Source organism: Nanorana parkeri, unplaced genomic scaffold, assembly GCF_000935625.1.
Source record: "Nanorana parkeri isolate BGI_ZX_2015 unplaced genomic scaffold, ASM93562v1 scaffold17, whole genome shotgun sequence".
In the NCBI taxonomy this organism is placed as follows: domain Eukaryota; kingdom Metazoa; phylum Chordata; class Amphibia; order Anura; family Dicroglossidae; genus Nanorana; species Nanorana parkeri.
In genome coordinates, this window is record NW_017306285.1 from 1,892,192 (window position 1) to 1,911,200 (window position 19,009).

General features: G+C 45.0%; 1 long non-coding RNA gene across 1 annotated transcript; it reads right to left on the reverse strand.

Annotated features, from left to right (window-relative positions):
- Positions 1–2,908: 2,908 nt before the first annotated feature.
- Positions 2,909–18,593, reverse strand: LOC108789907. The gene is made up of 3 exons (XR_001941424.1): positions 18,581–18,593; positions 9,783–9,785; positions 2,909–3,041 (listed from the first exon to the last, which is right to left on the reverse strand). It is a non-coding gene; the product is annotated as an uncharacterized LOC108789907 (long non-coding RNA).
- Between the last annotated feature and the right edge of the window lie 416 nt (positions 18,594–19,009).

Below are 19,009 nucleotides of genomic sequence, written 5' to 3' on the forward strand. Positions count from 1 at the left end.
AAAAGAGGTGATATCGCTGTAAGATGTATTATTTATGTCGGGTTTTATGACAATGTGTTTATGTTTTATTTAATGCTCGGTGTTTATACAATGTTGTTGTAATTGTCTTTACATGAAATCTTACACACAAATTCTGAACATTGGGATTGAGGTGAATTCCAGCCCCCAATTCTGAAGGGAGACCTGTTGTATGAAAAAAAAACAATTGCCCGCCTGCCCCATCCGTCCAGGGTATATTTAAAACTGCTTTATTCAGCACATTGGTGGGCCCCCTTTAAGCCAGACTCCTCGGTCAGGGATTCTGAGCTTAGAATGCTGCTGTGTTCTCAAACCTGCCATGTTGTGTTCCCTGACCTACCATGCTATGTTCCCTGACCTGCCATGCTGTGTTCCCTGCCCTGCCATGCTGTGTTCCCTGCCCTGATATGTTGTATTCCCTGACCTACCATGCTATGTTCCCTGACCCACCATGCTGTGTTCCCTGCCCTGACATGTTGTATTCCCTGACCTACCATGCTGTATTCCCTGCCCTGACATGTTGTATTCCCGGACCTACCATGCTATGTTCCCCGACCTGCCGTGCTGTGTTCCCTAACCTACCATGCTGTGTTCCCTGACCTACCATGCTGTGTCCCCTGACCTACCGTGCTATGTTCCCTGCCCTACCGTGCTATGTTCCCTGCCCTATCATGCTGTGTTCTCTGACCTGCCATGCTGTGTTCCCTGATCTACCATGTCGTGTTACATGGTATTGCAAAAAATATGCTCCTACTGCTGCTCTCTCTTATACAGTAACTTTAGGCAACAAATCAATCAGTGAGCTGCCAGTAAACACCTTGTGTTCATTTCTTATAAGAAAGTTCAATCAGTTTACATTGAAGCTTAATTCTGCAGGGTAATGCTCAAAGAATTCAGTTGCAGTCTGGAGTAACACTGTGGTGTCTGGTGATAGTAGATAGCTATATCTACCGTCCTCAGCAAGCGTGATCTCGAGCAGCCGCATCCACCTGAACCCCGGATCTTCCTCTAAACTGTGGGCAGGCTGTGCCTGCAGCTCAGAGAACGATCCAGGTTTCAGGCAGATGTGGCTGCTCGAGATTACGCTTGCCGAAGACCTCGGCAGCCGCATCTGTGATTGCACCTCCTCTCTTCTAGATCTGGTGATCTATCACATAGAGAAGAATGAGGAGACCAGAGCTAGAAGAGAGGTGGGGCTATGTAGATACACATGCGGCCGAAGGTAAGAGGCATGAAGAGACGGGGTTAAGGAAATAGCCATGCGGCAGGGGGAACCAAGATTTACAGGGGAACAGAATTCGACACAACACTAGCACCCTGACACCGTGCTGCCCGCCTGCGTACCCCTTGGTGAGACACCATAGCCCAGACAACACTGATAGTCGCACAGCCCACCCGAGAGTCACACAGCCCACCCGAGAGTCACACAGCCCACCTGAGAGTCGCACAGGCCACCCGAGAGTCGCACAGGGCACCCGAGAGTCGCACAGGCCACCCAAGAGTCGTACAGGCCACCCAAGAGTCGTACAGGCCACCCAAGAGTTGCACAGCCCACCCGAGATTCGCACAGCCCACCCGAGAGTCGCACAGCCCACCCGAGATTCGCACAGGCCACCCGAGAGTCGCACAGCCCATCCGAGAATCGCAAAGCCCACCCGAGAATCGCACAGGCCCCCTGGAGACATCAGGGCGCCAACCCATAACAACACAGAATATGTAGCTTCACATTATTTTGTATTGCTGTATAATGTATTGCTGGGATTTGTAGTCCTCTATAGCTGGTCTCCTTATTCCCTCCCCTGGCTGCCCCTCCTCGCTCTCTCCTCTATATTCTCAAAAAAAAACCACACACAACGCTAGAGTGTTCGGGTTTCACTTGAAGATATGGTGGCAACCCTAAGCACAAGGTAGCACCTAGCTGATAGTCGGGGACACTGTGTGTGTAGTAAGTGACCAAGAGGCAAGGGGTTTATTTTCACGGTTTCTTCTGTGATGCCAATCTGTAAATAAACAGTACACCTGAACAAAATCGTTTCTTGCTGTGCAGTGAACTCATCCAGGGGGTCACACTCACCTAACACCCTCACCGTAGTTTAGATTACTAAAGCAAGCACGTGTGCTTCTTAGAATATCTGGTCCTGCGCTGTTCCCCCTTCCTATGGTATGAGCAAGAGCAAGAAGGAGTTTACAGTGGACAGGACGGCTATTCCGGTGTTCCCAAAACAGGTACAGGTTTTTCTTTGGGCATTGGGGTGGGCTGAGATACGATTGTAACGCCTGGATGAAACACTGAAGCCTTGGCCAGGTAGACTGTTCTCCATATATGCATCTCAAGGCTTCATTTTCAGTCTGACCAGAATGTATGTTTAATTTATTCACCGGATGTATGTTGCTTCTATGGTATTTTGTATAAAGGTGTATTATTGATGTACATTTTTTTTTAAATTAAACATTTCTTTGGTTTTTACTGTATATGTGTTCTGTGCATTCTTTATCTGTGATTCCTTAATACTGCACATATAGAGGAAGATTGGACCAGGCTCATCTCCAGCTCAGCGGACCAGGAATGAGCCATGTACAACAATGGAAAAACAGGCTGCATTGGATGGAGGGGACAAGTTCTCAGATGTTGTACTGTGTGGGAAGGACGCTATTTTTCCCTTAGGGCCCATATTAAAATTGCTACTTTTCCCTTAGGGCCCATATCAAAATCGCTACCTTTCCCTTGGGACCCAGTCACACCATATCCAGTGCGTTCCGGCGTGGATTGAGCCCAGAACGCACTGGATTGCATAGATCAAAGCGGGGCAGGAGGGGGCGTGGCGGTGCCATTCATGTCAATAGCACCGCAGACATGACCACGGGTAATGGGGAATCACTGCTAGATTGCGGAGAGGGAGCCTGAGAAACGGCTACCACACTTAAGGAAGGCAGCAGGCGCGCAAATTACCCACTCCCGACTCGGGGAGGCAGTGACGAAAAATAACAATACAGGACTCTTTCGAGGCCCTGTAATTGGAATGCTCCGCCAGCACGCAGTGCGATCACCTGCACCGGAACGCAAGGTGCAGGAATGCCCTCCGTTCCGGTGCAGTGCGATCTAAAAAAATGCTGCATGCACTATTTTTACCAGAACGCAACACGGCTTGATCTGTGCGTTTTGCCCTTGAACCGCACCAGAACGCACTGGATATGGTGTGACTAGGCCCTGATACTGGTGTTTAAGAATATACAACATAATCCTTTACAGCAGGGGCAGGCAACTACAGTCCTCCAGCTGCGTGTTTACTTTAAATCTCATCATGCATCTGGTTATGCCTGTAACTGTCAGTCTTGCAGTGCCTCATGGGACTTGTAGTTCCACAACAGCTGGAGGGCTGAAGCTGCCCACCCCTGCTTTACAGGATGGGCTGGTCTACACATCAGACCAAAGAGAGTTGACAAGGAAAGCCACAGAGGTGAAGGATATTTGGGCAGCACAGTGGTGTAGTGGTTAGTACTTCTGCCTTGTAGCACAGGGGGGGGGGGTGTCCCCGGTTTATTTCCCATCAGGACACTATCTCCATGGAGTTTGAATGTTCTCCCTTTGCTTGTATAGGTTTCCTCTGATTCTGCCCACTCTCCAATGATATGCTGGTAGTCCAGTCTGTCTAAGTCAGCCCGAGTCTGTGTATGTATACATGTGAGATAGGAACCTTTGATTGTAAGTTCATTGGGGGCAGAGACTGATGTGAATGTACACTACAGTACTGTGTCAATTGTTGGCGTTATATAAACAATAATATTTGGGTACTAAGCTGTGAGGATCGATACTACACTTAGGCTCCTTTCACATGGGCTGATCAGGAGGGGATCTGTGCACGGACCCCCTCCTGATTGGAGCAGTACAGTTTGGATGTCACTGTTGTGACATCCGTGCCTGTCCAATTTTATGAATCCATCTTGCGATAGAGGAAATAACTTAATCTGCTGGACCCCATGTCAGTCTATGGAGAGTCGGATGTAAATGGACTTGTGTCTGTTTACATCACATTACCCCAGATCTCGCACGATCAGGTATACTGAGACGCCGCAGCCGGAGCGGATCCCGACATCGATGTCGAGATCCGCCCAGCTGCATGAGTGACAGCTGGCTCTGCCTATCTAGAGGCAGAGCCAGCAGTACCCGCCCCCTCCCCGTCCGTTCCGCCAGTTAGCGCTGGAGAATCGGAGCGGGGAGGGGGGAATCCAGTCCCTCCCCTGTCACGGCAGAGAGCTGTGACAGGATCGAGAAGTGACCGAATGCCAGTATATGTTCGCTCACCTCCCGATCTACTGAGCCGACCTGTGACCGTGTCATTGTCACAGGTCGGCTAGAACTATGAGGTGAGTGAAAAGCACTCGCCTCATAGTTCTCCTTTAAAGAAGAACTCCAGGAATGTAAAGACCCTTGCAGTGGGGCTCAAATAAAGCAGATATACTCACCTGCACCTTGGTCCCACAGTGGCCAGCCTTCACCTCTTGCCAGCTATTGAATGTCTTTCTGTGTTCTCATGTCTGATGCAGGTCAATGGAAATTACATTAGACTTGATGACATCAGTGGTCCTTAAACTGCTGGAGCCTGGGGTAGAAGAGGCTACGGGGGACCGGTCTAGGACAGGGAACCAGGAGAGTATATCTGCTTTTTTTACCCCCACTAGACAAAACAAGCATTTAACCTTTGCAGTGTGGGGGTAGCCCCACTCCAAGGGTCCTTTTTTTTTTAAATTCAGGGAGTTCTTCTTTAACCATTCCCTAATCTCGTCAAAATAAAAAGCTTGGGTTTTCCTAACACTTTACCTGAGCACACAGCACCAACACTAATATACAAGAACGATAATATGTGAAGGAGCAAAGACACAGACAGCCAAGCTGTTTTTAGCCGTTCTCCTCCTCCCGAGAAGGTTATAACATGGCACCAACTCCATGCTTAAAACTGCAGGAGTATTCGCAATAAGACAAAAAGAGCAACCTTGTAGACTGAGTGGCTGTATCCTCTTAAATAGAGATTAAATACTCTCCCCGCTGTCAGATATTTGTAAAAATCTCTTGTAATTCCACAATCAGTGCCAGCCCTCATTGAGTGTCCCGGAGGGCCTTTTACTTCATTGGCAGACCTTTTCTGGCTTTGCACAACAATGCTGGAAGCGGCTGATACAAGCGGCACAGATGGCTCGTGCATACTCGGGTATGTCCAGCAGGTGGCAAGCTTGTTATGCGTATTGGCATTGGTGCCTTGTATACTCTTGGCAAAGTCAGCTAGAGCAGAAAATGGACAGACAACCTTACCACCAATAAAATACAATGATAAATACACAGAGCCGTAGCAAGCTCCCTTTGTGCCCGAGGCAAGAACAGAAAATTGTGCCCCCCAACAGATGTGTCATCATACGACCCGCCCCAGGATGGCGTGCGCTGGTGGCCAAATCTAAAATAGCATAAACATGTGTTTTGTTTCCTGAAACCTAATGAAAACATTTTTAGTTTCCGTTCATTTCGTCCAAAACAAATGTTTAGTCTTTGCACATGTCTAGTAATATGTGTCTATAAGTGTGTGTGTGTCTGTGTGTGTGTGTGTGTGACGAGCCGCAGCTGTGTTGTCCGCCTGGCTCTCCTGTTGCCAATGGCATCCTGTGCTCACCGTGGCAACAGGGGTGAGGGGGCGCAGGCAGGCCGGCCCTGGCTGCGCCCCCAGTCAGCTGCGTCTGAGGCGAGTGCCTCACTCGCCCCATGGTAGCTACAGCCCTGTAAATACACTTTCAGAAAGTCACAGCCTTCAGATGTGAAATAACACGAACAATTAAGCCTTGCTTCACCATGGGGGTAAGGTTCAGCTGCAGGAATGCCCGGGTATCATATACAAGGGGTTAAAATGTCAGCCATTTCCTGTGCACAAGATTCACATTATTGTAGATGTGCCATGAAGGGGATGAATAGAGGTGGAGAGCAGCTGCAATCAGTTCATCAGGGGACAGGGCTGAGATAAAAACAGAGGGTGATATCAACAGAGACGGGTGCTTTTCCAGCCCAAAGCCGGGTCTTATTTATCAATTATCATTTATAAGTGTCTTATTTATCAATGTATTTTTTTTTTCACCTCAGTGTCTGTAGTCCTGGATGGTGGACTCTGAAAGGATTGCGTATATCCAAAGCTTTAAACTTAACCCCAAACTAAGCCAGGAAACCTAATCCTATGCCTAACCCTTAACCCAACACCTAAACCTTAAAGTGACATTAAAGTCACAAAACGTTTCCACCTCCCATGCAGCTATAAGGACTTACCATAAATGATGCCTCTTGATCCAATCTTCTTCCTTCCATTTGTATTCAGCAATCCCTCCAGTGCTGGTGCCGCTCTCTGATCCAGCGTAGTATTCTCATGTCCCACGGTGTCAGTCTGACGTGCATGCTCCCAGGTGCGTGCATGCATCTCCACTGTGTCTCTCCTCTTCTCCCTGCCGATGATCTGTACTACGCATGCGCCCGCTCCCATCATCCTGCTCGGCCGCTCCAGATCTTCAGCTGGGAGCGAGCGGCGGAGACACAGGTAAGTAATTACCTTTTTGGTAACTTTTTTAATTTTTTATGTTTTTGCTGAACTTTCTTTTTTGCAGCTATTGTATTTTCAGTTTTCACCTGGTGATTCTGCCAGTAGCACACTTCCTGCCCTATGGTGACAACACCTACTCACCATACTATGTCAGGACAACAGAAACAGGCTACATAAACTATCTCCTCTCCTTATAGGAGGCGCATGAAGATTTCGGGCAGGATCAACAGGTATTTTTTAGCGCATAGCAAACCGATTTCAATGGCGTATTTAACAGACCAAAAGGGAGGAAGTAAGAGAAGCTCGTTGTTAGGCTTAACAGACACTTTAAACTTCACGTCCTAACCCGATCCTACACATACTGTATCTAAAGCACAATAAACCTCCTTGCCAAGGCTAACCCCCAAAATAATGCATCACCTGGACTATCAGCCTGGTACCTAAATTGTATGGAGAGGATCTGCAAAAAGTCTTGTGTTAAGAAATTCCTTGGTTCAAAAAACAGCACTGACCATTAATGAGCCATATGGTACAAAGGACACTGACAATAGGAAAGAATGCATACATTTTTCAGGTAGGCGGTGACACAAACAAAGGTGGGTAATAAAATAATACAAACCCAAAAAACAATTTCAAATAACAAGTACGTATAATGACAGATTCACACGTTTATACATTTTTGAGTCACAGCATGCACTTTCATGTCTGACCACTAGATGGCAGGCTTAGCCCCTGTATTATTATTGTTACACAGTTATGTCAAATGTTTTTTTTATTTTTCTTCAACATGCTATTCAGTGTGCATGTTATATAACATCTCACATCAAAAAGAACAACTTTACACTTGACAGTGTATTATAAACTTTTAATGGGTGTAAGGGTACCTGTCCAAACTGTGTTGGTTGTTGGCTAGTAGGTGTGTCACCGGTCCCATGTAATAAGGGATCGTCCCAGATTTGAAAGTAAAATCCTACATCCTGTATACTATATGGGATACAGTCTGTCCCATGCTTTCGTGCACTTCTTTCATTTAGTGGTGATATTACTACCGCCACCAATTGACAGATTGACACCTTCCTGGCCTGTCCGCTACAAAAAGGAAAAGGAAGGGGGAGGAGGATATCTGGAGCCCCCCTTATGTTAAAGGGGGCTTCCAGATTCAAAAAAGTACCTAAAATGACACCTTCCTGGCCAGTCCGCTAAAACAAAGAAAAAGGAAGGGGGAGGAGGATATCTGGGGCCCCCCTTATGTTAAAGGAGGCTTCCAGATTCCAAAAAGTCCCTAAATGACACCTTCCTGGCCTGTCCGCTAAAACAAAGAAAAAGAAAGGGGGAGGAGGATATCTGGAGCCCGCCTTATGTTAAAGGGGGCTTCCAGATTCCAAAAAGTCCCTAAATGACACCTTCCAGGCCTGTCCGCTACAAAAAGGAAAAGGAAGGGGGAGGAGGATATCTGGAGCCCCCCTTATGTTAAAGGGGGCTTCCAGATTCCAAAAGGTCCCTAAATGACACCTTCCTGGACTGTCCGCCAAAACAAAGAAAAGGGGAGGAGGATATCTGGAGCCCCCCTTATGCTAAAGGGGGCTTCCAGATTCCAAAAAGTCCCTAAATCCCCCCCCCCCCCCCCCCACACACACAGACACACACACAAATACCCCGCAGACCACCATATCCACAGGCCTTTTTTACCATCAACATGGCACAATGGTGCCACCCTCGCTTGGTACCCTCCCCATGTTGACGTCATGTGGCCTGGTACTATGCAGCACAGAAGATCACCAGCACTCAACAGAATGAAAGTGTGAAATATTTTTGCTTTTATTGAAGTTATATCACGTCAAGTGTCATCAAGTGTCTTTTTGGGGCCACACAGGGTCCCTTTCTTTAGGGTGACATTGTCTGGTACTGTGCAGGGTGATGGTGGGCGCACACCAGCTACATACCTAGATAAGGGTCTGGTACACTTTTTATTTGCTTGGGGGCTCCCCTACTAAATCCATACCGTAATATATGTCACAATATAGGTCACTACTCCAGCAAAGGTGACATAAATGTCACTGTTGCTGGAGTACATTGTTCAGATGCAGGATTAAAGCATCCACCAAGAATGGCAATTAAAGGAATAAATGTTGCTCTTTAAGCATCCCCAACCTGTCTCTTTTTTGCTAGAACAAAGGTGGTAACCCTAGCTGTGTTTATGGAATGCAGCTACACCAGACGTGTCTTTGCAGTAAAAACCATACACTTTATTCTTACTTACACGTACAGAACTTCTAATCGCTGACACCGTTGTAACTCTGCGATTAAGCCTGCTTTGTATGTTATTGAAAATTCTTCAAAAAAAATTACTTGCTTAAAAAAAACCCATTCACTTTGTAGTTACAGTTGTATTCTATACAGGGAGTATAAGATCCCACCACTGGCTAAGGACACTTATTCTATTTTATCTGCTATTTAAAGGTACCTATGTATGATCAGTTAGTGGCCGGCTGCTAAATTATCATTACTAGCAACAATCATTACAGAAACATACAAGTTTGCATGGGACATCATGCAGGTTTCTACCTATGAAGAATGGAGCAGAATCACTCTGACTGCCCCTGCCTCGCTATGCATTTCCTGCAATCTTTCTGTGTGTTGGTATTTTGGTATGGCACAGTCTCTCTGGCATACTTGGGGGTTGGGGTGTCTTTGCTTACAATGAAATGTACACTTGATGTCTGGCAGAGACTGCACCGATACCGTTTTTTTGGTATCGAGTACCAATATTTTTTTTTACGGTACTCACCGATACCGAATACCGATACAGGAAGTCTTATGACTCACAGGAAGTCTTATGACTGTAATGACTCACCAGCTGGCTTCCTGATTAGCACCAGGCGACGAGGAAGCATGGAGCCGGCTTTCTGGCCAATCAGGAGGCTAGGGGGCGGGTAATGACTTCTCGACCAATCAGGAAGCCGGGCAGTGAGTCATTACATGGCGCCTGGCTTGCCGTTTGGCCGGAAAGCCGACTTATCCTCCCTCGTCACCTGGCTTCCCGAGCAAATACTCGGTTTCAGCACCGATATCGATACTAGTATCGGTATCAGTGCATCTCTAGACTACACTATAAAGTGAGAATGCCAAAGACAGCACATGGAAGTGCTACATACAGAAGGATCGTATTATAAAGACTTCCAATTAGGGAGAGACAGTCTGAAAATAACCATCTTCTGCCATGACTCCTTTTATGTTCTAGTGACAACTCAAAATTTTGGATTACCCTCAACTTCAGTCCCAGTAACAAAGTTAATCAGGACAAGTAGAGCGGGTAAATCAACCTAGACAGCAATGAAACCTGATAGACCCTTGCAAACTCTATTCATGCACTTTAAATATTTATTTGAAAACTTTTTTATCTAAATAGTATAAAAATATAAAACTTCAGTTTAACAACGAATACAGTTACAAACACTGTAAAAAAAATAAATTGACCTCCCAACCGTTATAGTTTCCCTTTAATATAGGAGTTGTATTTAAGTTAAAGCAAAAATGATGTATGCACGCTATGTATGCCAGCAAAGGCCATGTGCTGCTTTCCGTAGCTGCCTTTACAGGTGAAACTCGAATAATTAGAATATCGTGCAAAGTTCATTTATTTCACTAATGCAACTTAAAAGGTGAAACTAATATATGAGATAGACTCATTACATGCAAAGCAAGATAGTTCAAGCCGTGATTTGTCATAATTGTGATGATTATGGCTTACAGCTCATGAAAACCCCAAGAACCCCAAATCCACAACCTCAAATAAGTAGAATATTACATGCAATCAATAAAACAAGGATTGTACATAGAACAATATCGGACCTCTGAAAAGTACAAGCATGCATATGTACTCAGTACTTGGTTTGGGCCCCTTTTGCAGCACTTACTGCAATTACTTTTGCACGATATTCTAATTATTCGAGTTTCACCTGTACATTACTCTCAATGCCTTTTAGACGTTTCATGGCAGTGATTTTCAGCATAGGAAGGCTTTTAGACTTGGAGAGAACATGCCTCTGGCTGCAGTACCCCTCTCCTCCTTGCACTTGTCCTGGGGGCGGTGTAGCGAGGTCTTCAAACACTAAACCATCTTGAACAGGGAGACACAGTGCGAGTTGGTGCAGTACTTCTCGCTGATGGTTCTAGACCCTGAGACAAGCCCTGAGCTGTCCTCTATGTCACATTTCTCACGTACTCCCTGAACACACGGCAATAACAATACCAGCTGCAGGCCCACGCTTGAAGTTGATTGGTGGTGACAATAATTTTGTTTACGCCTGGAACAAGTGTGAATCTAGGGGACGTTTTCAAGACGCAGTAAGTTTCAAATGACCCCTAAGAAATGGGGAACGTAAAGAGTTGGCAGGAGGCTTGTCAGGCCATCGCAGGCGGCAAATATTCACTTTATTATCTGGATGAAAGGGAACGGATGGATACGCAGAGATCATGTATTCAAAGCTGAGTGCGCTCGGGAGACACCACGAAATGAAACGTCTGTTTGATGTAAAATCCGAAAGCAGGCTTCATGTCAATAAACATAGATGCATTGTGGCTTGTAAGCAGATATAATACGGCAACATTTCTATGCACGAATTTATATTAAGGGCAAGTCCATTCAAACAAATGAATATTATTCAAGCAGTTTTAATGGCTACTGATTTCCTGTGATCATTTCCTATTTCTACCAACCAGTTTCTATCAGTGCTCCAATGCTTCTTCATCCTCAAGGGTGCATCATCATTTACCAGGCCTGCAATTTCTTCTGTAAGCGGTCACTGCCCCGCCGCCTGACATATATTTCAACACTTGTGTGGTGGGAAGTTCCCTGACTCATTTCTGGTTTCCATTGAGAGGCTGCATTCTCAGTGATCTCACCGGTCTCTAGTGAATGGATAGGCTGCATTCTCAGTGATCTCACCGGTCTCTAGTGAATGGATAGGCTGCATTCTCAGTGATGTCACCGGTCTCTAGTGAATGGATAGGCTGCATTCTCAGTGATGCCACCGGTCTCTAGTGAATGGATAGGCTGCATTCTCAGTGATGTCACCGGTCTCTAGTGAATGGATAGGCTGCATTCTCAGTGATGTCACCGCTCTCTAGTGAATAGATAGGCTGCATTCTCAGTGACGAATGGACAGGCTGTGTACTATGGACTCATGCTTGTGTAATAAGGTTCAGATTCCTTCCTGGAGTATGTTCAGGACTGGTGAACACACCTCTATTCTTCTAGTCAGTGAGTGGAAGCTATTAAATTGAGATTAGGAACAATTGTGTCACATCTCTCCATTTCTCCTTCCTTGGCTGAGCACAGTAAATAGAAGTAATTCTGCTACCCTAAGGGGCTATTTATTTACATGCAACATTAGCATCGCCTTCGACAGGCACAATTTGTAAGCCGGTGCCAGCACAACAGAGCACTCTTCCACCTAATTTGCCATTGAAGTGGCACAATCAGTGGAATTCGACTTTTAATTGACAACACGCAGCAGAGTGAGAACATGCCTTATCTTAATAATTAACCTGCACAGCGAGTCTTACTGGGAACTGAACAATGTGAGCTTCATTACTGCAGATCATTCAGAAGAAAAATATTTTACAAAGTCCTCATCATAAATATTTATCGAATAATTTTTGTGGTGGGGATGATTTTGTTTGTTTTATGAACCAAAGAATTTGTATTTTTTGTGATTCACACACCTTTTTTTTTTTTTTGCTTAGGGTAATGCCTTAAATACCAAACCAGACTCGAAGGGCCTGATACGATTTTGGGGGAGGACTGCACAAGTTTTTTTTTGGATGGGTTTGTGTGGGGTCCCCCTTAAGGTCTACACCATTGCCGTAGGGCCTGGTATGGATTTTGAGGGGCTCCCTAAGTCATGTTAAAACATTTATTACTGACATTCATCCAGGATAAGAATGTGCTTTAGAAAAATGGAATCCCCAACCGCTTTGTGTACAGACAGATAGAAGCAGCCCGGAACTGTCATTTGTCAGCAATCTAAACAGCATTTTTTTTCCTTGTAAATGTCAGTTTTGCTGGAGTAGGTTATATACATTGCACAGATGCGTCACTTCACAGGCAGGTTCAGGACATCCCCCAAGCATGTTATTTAACTGCCTCCGGGCCGGCCGTAGTAAAAAAACGGCCGGCCAGGAGCTCTCTAGATCTGAGCGGGCGTCTCTAGACGTCCGCCCAGACACACCCCCTTGCGGGCGCGCGCGAGCGGAAAATGGCCGTTAATATACATGCGATCCGCCGGCTGTAAAGCCGGCGGAAAGGAAGGGGGTCTAAACACCTGGTCTTGAAGTGGTTAAAGGAATTGTACATTTTTAATGTTGCCCTTTAAGCATTATTAAAGTCACTGATCCTCCCCCAAACGGAATATTGTTTTACATTTTTTTTGCTTTGGATTATGTCCTCTGAGGTGCAGCCCAGTCCCCCAACCCCTCTGCCCTTTGTTTGCCAATCCCTTGCCCCAATATATTACCCTAGAAAATGGCCAATAATCATTCATAAGCGTTGGTTCCCATTGACTTCAATGAGGTCCAGATTTGACACCTGAACTTAACTCCCCCTGAACTGAACCCAGGTACGTTCAGATCATCACTACTACTGATAAATGTGAATTGCAAATATTTTATTATGTTTTTAGAAGCCTCTATCACCTGCCGAAGAAGTATCTATATAAGCTGTGACATGTATAGAGCTTCCTCTGTACCACCGCCTTCTCTACAATATGATATAAACTTCTTGTACTGTATAATAACATTATATGGAGTTCAGGGATCCTATATATTATAATGGGGGTAGCTGTTGGGGGTTATATTGATAAGAGATTGCACCAGTGCGACTGGGGTGCCATTAGAAAATAATGGCACCAACAGCAAGATCGGTACAAACCTAGGCGACACCTGACCACACTGCAATCCACGCGGAATCATGCACGATTGCCATGCAGTGAGGTGTCGCCTAGGTGTGCACCTGTCCTGAAAAGTCAGGCTCAAACTAAGTAAAGCTAAATAAGGGGATAAATAGGAACCTTTTTTTTTTACTAAAAAAGACTGAAGAACTCCAATTATTTAGGATTGTTTAGATTCTTGCATAACTCATATAACAAGCAGTAAATATATCTTTAAACTAAGCCCTCACTGACCTCTGTAGTTACAGTCACTGTGAAGGAAATCAGCCTTTTACAATAGAAGCATTCCTTTAAGATGGGTCTCAGCCCTCTGCTCTCCCCAATCCTGAGCACCTGCTTTGTGTTTACGTTACAGATCAGAATTTTCAAAATGATCATGACGTGCGGCTGTCACTTACAATTTAATACTGTAAATATATATAATTATATGTAACTATTATAACTTAATCACACAGGTATTCTGTTTTATGACAGTCCCTTTAAATAGAGCATATAACCTACCTGCATGTTGCTCTCTATCTTTTATCCCAGTGTACAGTAATTCGGCCACAAGACATCTTGAGGGACCCCAGTAACATAGACTCCTGTGTATAAAGAACAAAGTATATATTTTTTTCTTTGACAGTGCTTCTGCATGGTCTAAATTCATCCTGGCATTATACTGACACTCAAATTAAATCACAATGTAAAACGTGTATTCATCTTATGACAGACCCTTTCACCTTTCCATAAGAACGAGGAATTTCACTTGTCTCTTCTCTTCTCTTAAAAAAAAACTCCAGGCAGATTTTTTCAATATTCGGTGTACAACAGTTACTTGTCCTGAGGTGTATCTCTTGATCTCCGCTGTATTAAAATCACTACTTGTGTTGATGATATTACAGCTATGGTGGCACTTCCAGCCTGCTGCAGCCATGAGAGCTGGGGCTCTTCTACAGGGAAGCGATACTGCCATTTGTCTGTCCCCCTCCTCTTTTCATTCACAGAAGCCTTGCATTATAGCATGCTGGAAGAACACCAATAATTGTAGTATACGGCTTCAACACAAGTAATGATTTTGAACGACACTGGCGCTGAGATATCCCTCATGAGAAGTAACAGTTATATACAATCCAAACTGAAAAAAAAAGTTCCAGGAGTTCTGCTTTAATGCTTAGCACAGTCACAATGGGGGGAATTTATCAAAACTGGGGCAAACAGAATCTGGAGCAATTGCTCATGGCAACCAATCAGCATCTCGCTTCAGTTTGCCCAGGTAAGATAAGGATAAATTCCCCCCAATGTTTTTTCAACAAGCCCCTTAGAATGGAAGTGACAGGCCCTCTTTAGGGAGACATTAGGGCTCTTGAAGGCCCCTAATGTCACCTATGGAACCCACTGAAGCTGATGAAGCACAGATCATGCTTCACCAGCTTCTCCAGCCACAGCAGCCGGAGAAATTACATTCTGAAACTGGAAGTGACAAAATCCTTTTCGGTTCCAGGTTCAGAACTGGAGGGGAGTTCAGACACTGGAGGTGTGCTGTGTGTATCCCTCCAGTCCAGTCCAGCTGCAGACACCTGTCGTGCGGGTCGGGGCCCACATGAGGGACTGAGCCTGCTGTAGCCCTGATCTTGGTATTAACCACTTTAGGCCCAGGGCAAATATGTAAGTACGGCGTTCCTAAAATGGTTAATTTTGGAGATATCTTTGGAGAATCCTTTTTGTCGACTGGCAACTTAAGCATTTGCATATTTCTCAATTCAACTGAAAATGTTCAAGGAAAAACTGAAGCATAAAATGATATAAAATGAGCTATTCAATTACTGTTCAATCAACGTCAGTTTCAGTATCAGAAATGATAGAAGATGATTTGTCATTAACATGTCAAAAAATAAAAAAATACATTCTCAACCAGGCAAATGACTGAATAAAACAAACGTTCAATACACCACTCATTTTACAGAGAACTAATTACAAATGCGCATTAATGTAACATTCTGAATTTTTCTGCATCTAAACCCAGGAATAGAAACTTTACATTTTGTAGCTCACTGGTTCTTAGATGTGGCGGCTGTATTGATTGATTTTTGAGATTTCACACTTGTTTGCCTTTATATTTTCCTGGTGATTCTGCCAGTAACATGCTTCCTGTCCTAGGTACCACTCACTTCTCATACTGTGGCTATGGCAGAGCAGCGTTGTCACCCTAGGAGACAAGCATGTCAGGACAGGAATGCTAATATGCATATGCCATATCTGACCAGCCCAGGGGGATCCTGTAAAGCACTGTAGTGAGGTGGTGCTCCCTTGTACCTCAAGTGTAACTATGGGCAAAATCAAATATGACATATATGATGCAGTCCATCAATAGCTAAATACAAGGTATGCAATATTATGCATACATGTATTAGTCCAGCTTAGCCCAATGTAAGTGTGCATATGCTAGACATGATTGGCCCACTAGGATACTGTAAATCTGTGTAGTAGCCGCAGCTACTACAGTGCTGGCCGCGATCTTTAGAGTCCTATATGGTGCAAAGTGACACAAGGGGTTGCTCGCTCGGCACATCAGCCATTTAGAGTACACCTAGTATTTTTTTTACCAATTAATACAAGGTGTTCTCTGATTGGGCATGGGGCAGTGATGACACAATCCACCCCTCATCCAATCAGAGAATGCCTTGTATGTACCAATAAAAATACTAAGCCTTCTATGCATCACTTGCCCCTCACTTGAAACTTCTTCATGTATCACTTGCCCCTCCCTTTTAGATATTAAGCCCTCAGGGGCAGGGCCCTTCTTACCATCTTGTCTTGAATTGTATTGTGATTGTAATGTCTTCCTTATATTGTAAAGCGCTGTGCAAACTGTTGGGGCTATACAAATCCTATATAATAATAATTCTATAAATGGCCGCTGTGCTGAGCGAGCAGCCCCTTGTATCACTCTGCACCAAAGAATGCCCTGTATTTATTGAGCCATTCTCCAAATGGACGCTGTGCCGAGTGAGCAAGCGACCCGTTGTGTTTTAAGAGCAGAGGGGAAGCTACAGTACAGGACCTGAAGGATCACAGCCAGCACTGCAGTAGCTACGTTTACTACACGGCTTTACAGTATCCCTGTGGGCCAATCAGGTATGACATATGTATACTTACATTGGACAAAGCCGGGCCTATGTACGTATGCAAAATAATTCATACCTGGAGTTCAGTTTTAACGCTATTGACAGACTGCATCACTTGAAGTCCAGAGGATCAGCAATTCGTGCTACTTCCCTACTTCTAAGCTAAGAATTCCTTTTCTCTTTCGACTTTCCTTTGGCTGTATTAATAAAATATATTTCTCACATACCCAGAGAAGGAGCAGTACCCATCTCCCAGCAATGTGACAGCTCCTGTGAAAGAGACAGATGCAGAATCTGCTAATTATTTTCCCTCCCACACTTTTGTGCCACAAAAGGTGCGGGAATGATTGAAAAGTCAGACTTTGTGCCAGTTTGACAGGAAGTTTTGCGCATGCAAACCTGACAGGTGCGGATGAATTCTAGAACCTTAAAGGGGTAGCGGACGGTCAGCAGTGCAAATGAGACGTCTGTCGGAAAGCCTAAAACCGAGCAGATCTGGAAATGACAGGTGCTTAGCCAAGCGACCGTGAACATTTTTAATGGCTGCCATAAACATATCATGCTAATTTGTACGTGTGCTTTTATTTCAGGCACCTTTATGAGGACCATATAGATCAATTTTTGAAAAGGTGGTATGCCTACATCTTAATGGCAACTGCAGTTACTTCACAATTCCATGTACATAATTGCTGCACAAGCCACTGCAATTAAATGTTATTAAAGCTATCTTTCAATTGGCATTCAGCTCTAACTTTCTATGACTGGCAATCAAATAAAACTTCTTTTACAGCCAACATTGTCAACAGGATATAGCTATAGACAGTATTTCCCAGGATCCTCCACCCTCTGCTCCTCTAATTGGCTCACGGTCTCTTACAGAGGTCTGCATAGAGCTTAAAAGAAGATGTAAACCCAATCACTTACATCTCATGTCATTCAAAAAGTTATTTTTTAATATTTTTCAATCTGCAGCTTTCAATAAAAGAATGCCGGGTGATCCTGCCACAGAGGACCTTGTTCAGGGTGACAACCAGGGCCGGATTTACTCTCTCTGCTGCCCCAATGCCAGGTTCCTCAATGCGCCCCCCTGTATGCAAGCTGCATACAAGTGATCTTGGCGACATCGCTGAGATCACTTGTACATAACAAGCTGCAGCTTCCCTGCTGTACATTTAGCCCTGCTTGCCCAAAGCTGGGCTAAATGTAGAAAACAACTACCCGCCCGGTGCCCAGAACTGCATGTCCCGGGCGTTGGGAGATAGGAACTCCACACCCCTGCTGACCCTCTACTCCCTGCTGCCCCGAGGCTGGACCTTGGTTGGTCTTGTGTGAAACCCAGCCCTGGTGACAACGCTTTGTCCCTGTCTCCCCAGTTTTAGCTGTAACTGAAACACTAAGGTCTCATTCAAACAAAGATTTTAAGTCCGGCTGATTCCTGCGGCAAGAATTACAGGTGGTTCCGGACAGCTGTGGTCGCTTGGCCTGTACGAAGCAATGACAGGCTGACAGGAGCTGCAACTGTCCATCGTTTTCCGATGCTATCCGCATGTAATTCCGCAGCGGTTACATACGGCAAGGGACAGACTTGCGACCCTGGACACAGACAACTTGCGTTAAGGACCGGCCATATGACCCTTGCTGTAGGTAGCTGCTGGATATGCAACTGGATAATTCCTGATGAAAAAAATCTGCTGCTTCTTCGTAGGAATCCACAGCCAGATATAACGTTATTAAATTATTAAACTGCCATTGAAAATCAGGTTTGTTGGCAAAATGTACACACTTTCAGCTGTTTGCAATGAAGAAATCAAACAAAAGCAATTGAAACAGGTCAACACAATGAATGTTTCAAGTGGTTTCCCCAAATTCAACTGAAAATGCAACTTTTAAATGACTTCTGCAGTCTTAAGCTGGCCATACACCTTAGGCTGGGCACACACCTTACAACCATCGCAAGACTTTTGTCTTGCGATGGTTGTAAGGTACTTAAAAAAACGTACGATCTGCCTATGTTGCATAGGCAGATCATACTTGCGATGATCGCAAGCCATGCCCCCTGAGGGGCGGGCTTCGGATGACCGCAATGCCGAACGGGCAGTGTGCGCTTGCACACACCGGCCCGTACGGCTGTTATCGTACGGACATGCCACAAACCCGCCGAACATCGTACGATGCTCGGCGGGTTTTCGAACATGTCCGTAAGTTAAAAGTCGTGCGACCTTACAGTAGCAGAGGTCGCACGGCTTCCACGCACCTTACGATAATCGTACAATCGCGGGATTTCCCGCGATTATCGTACGATTATCGTAAGGTGTGTGGGGACCTTTACAATTATCTGCAGATTTTCTGTGGTCAGATGAAAAAG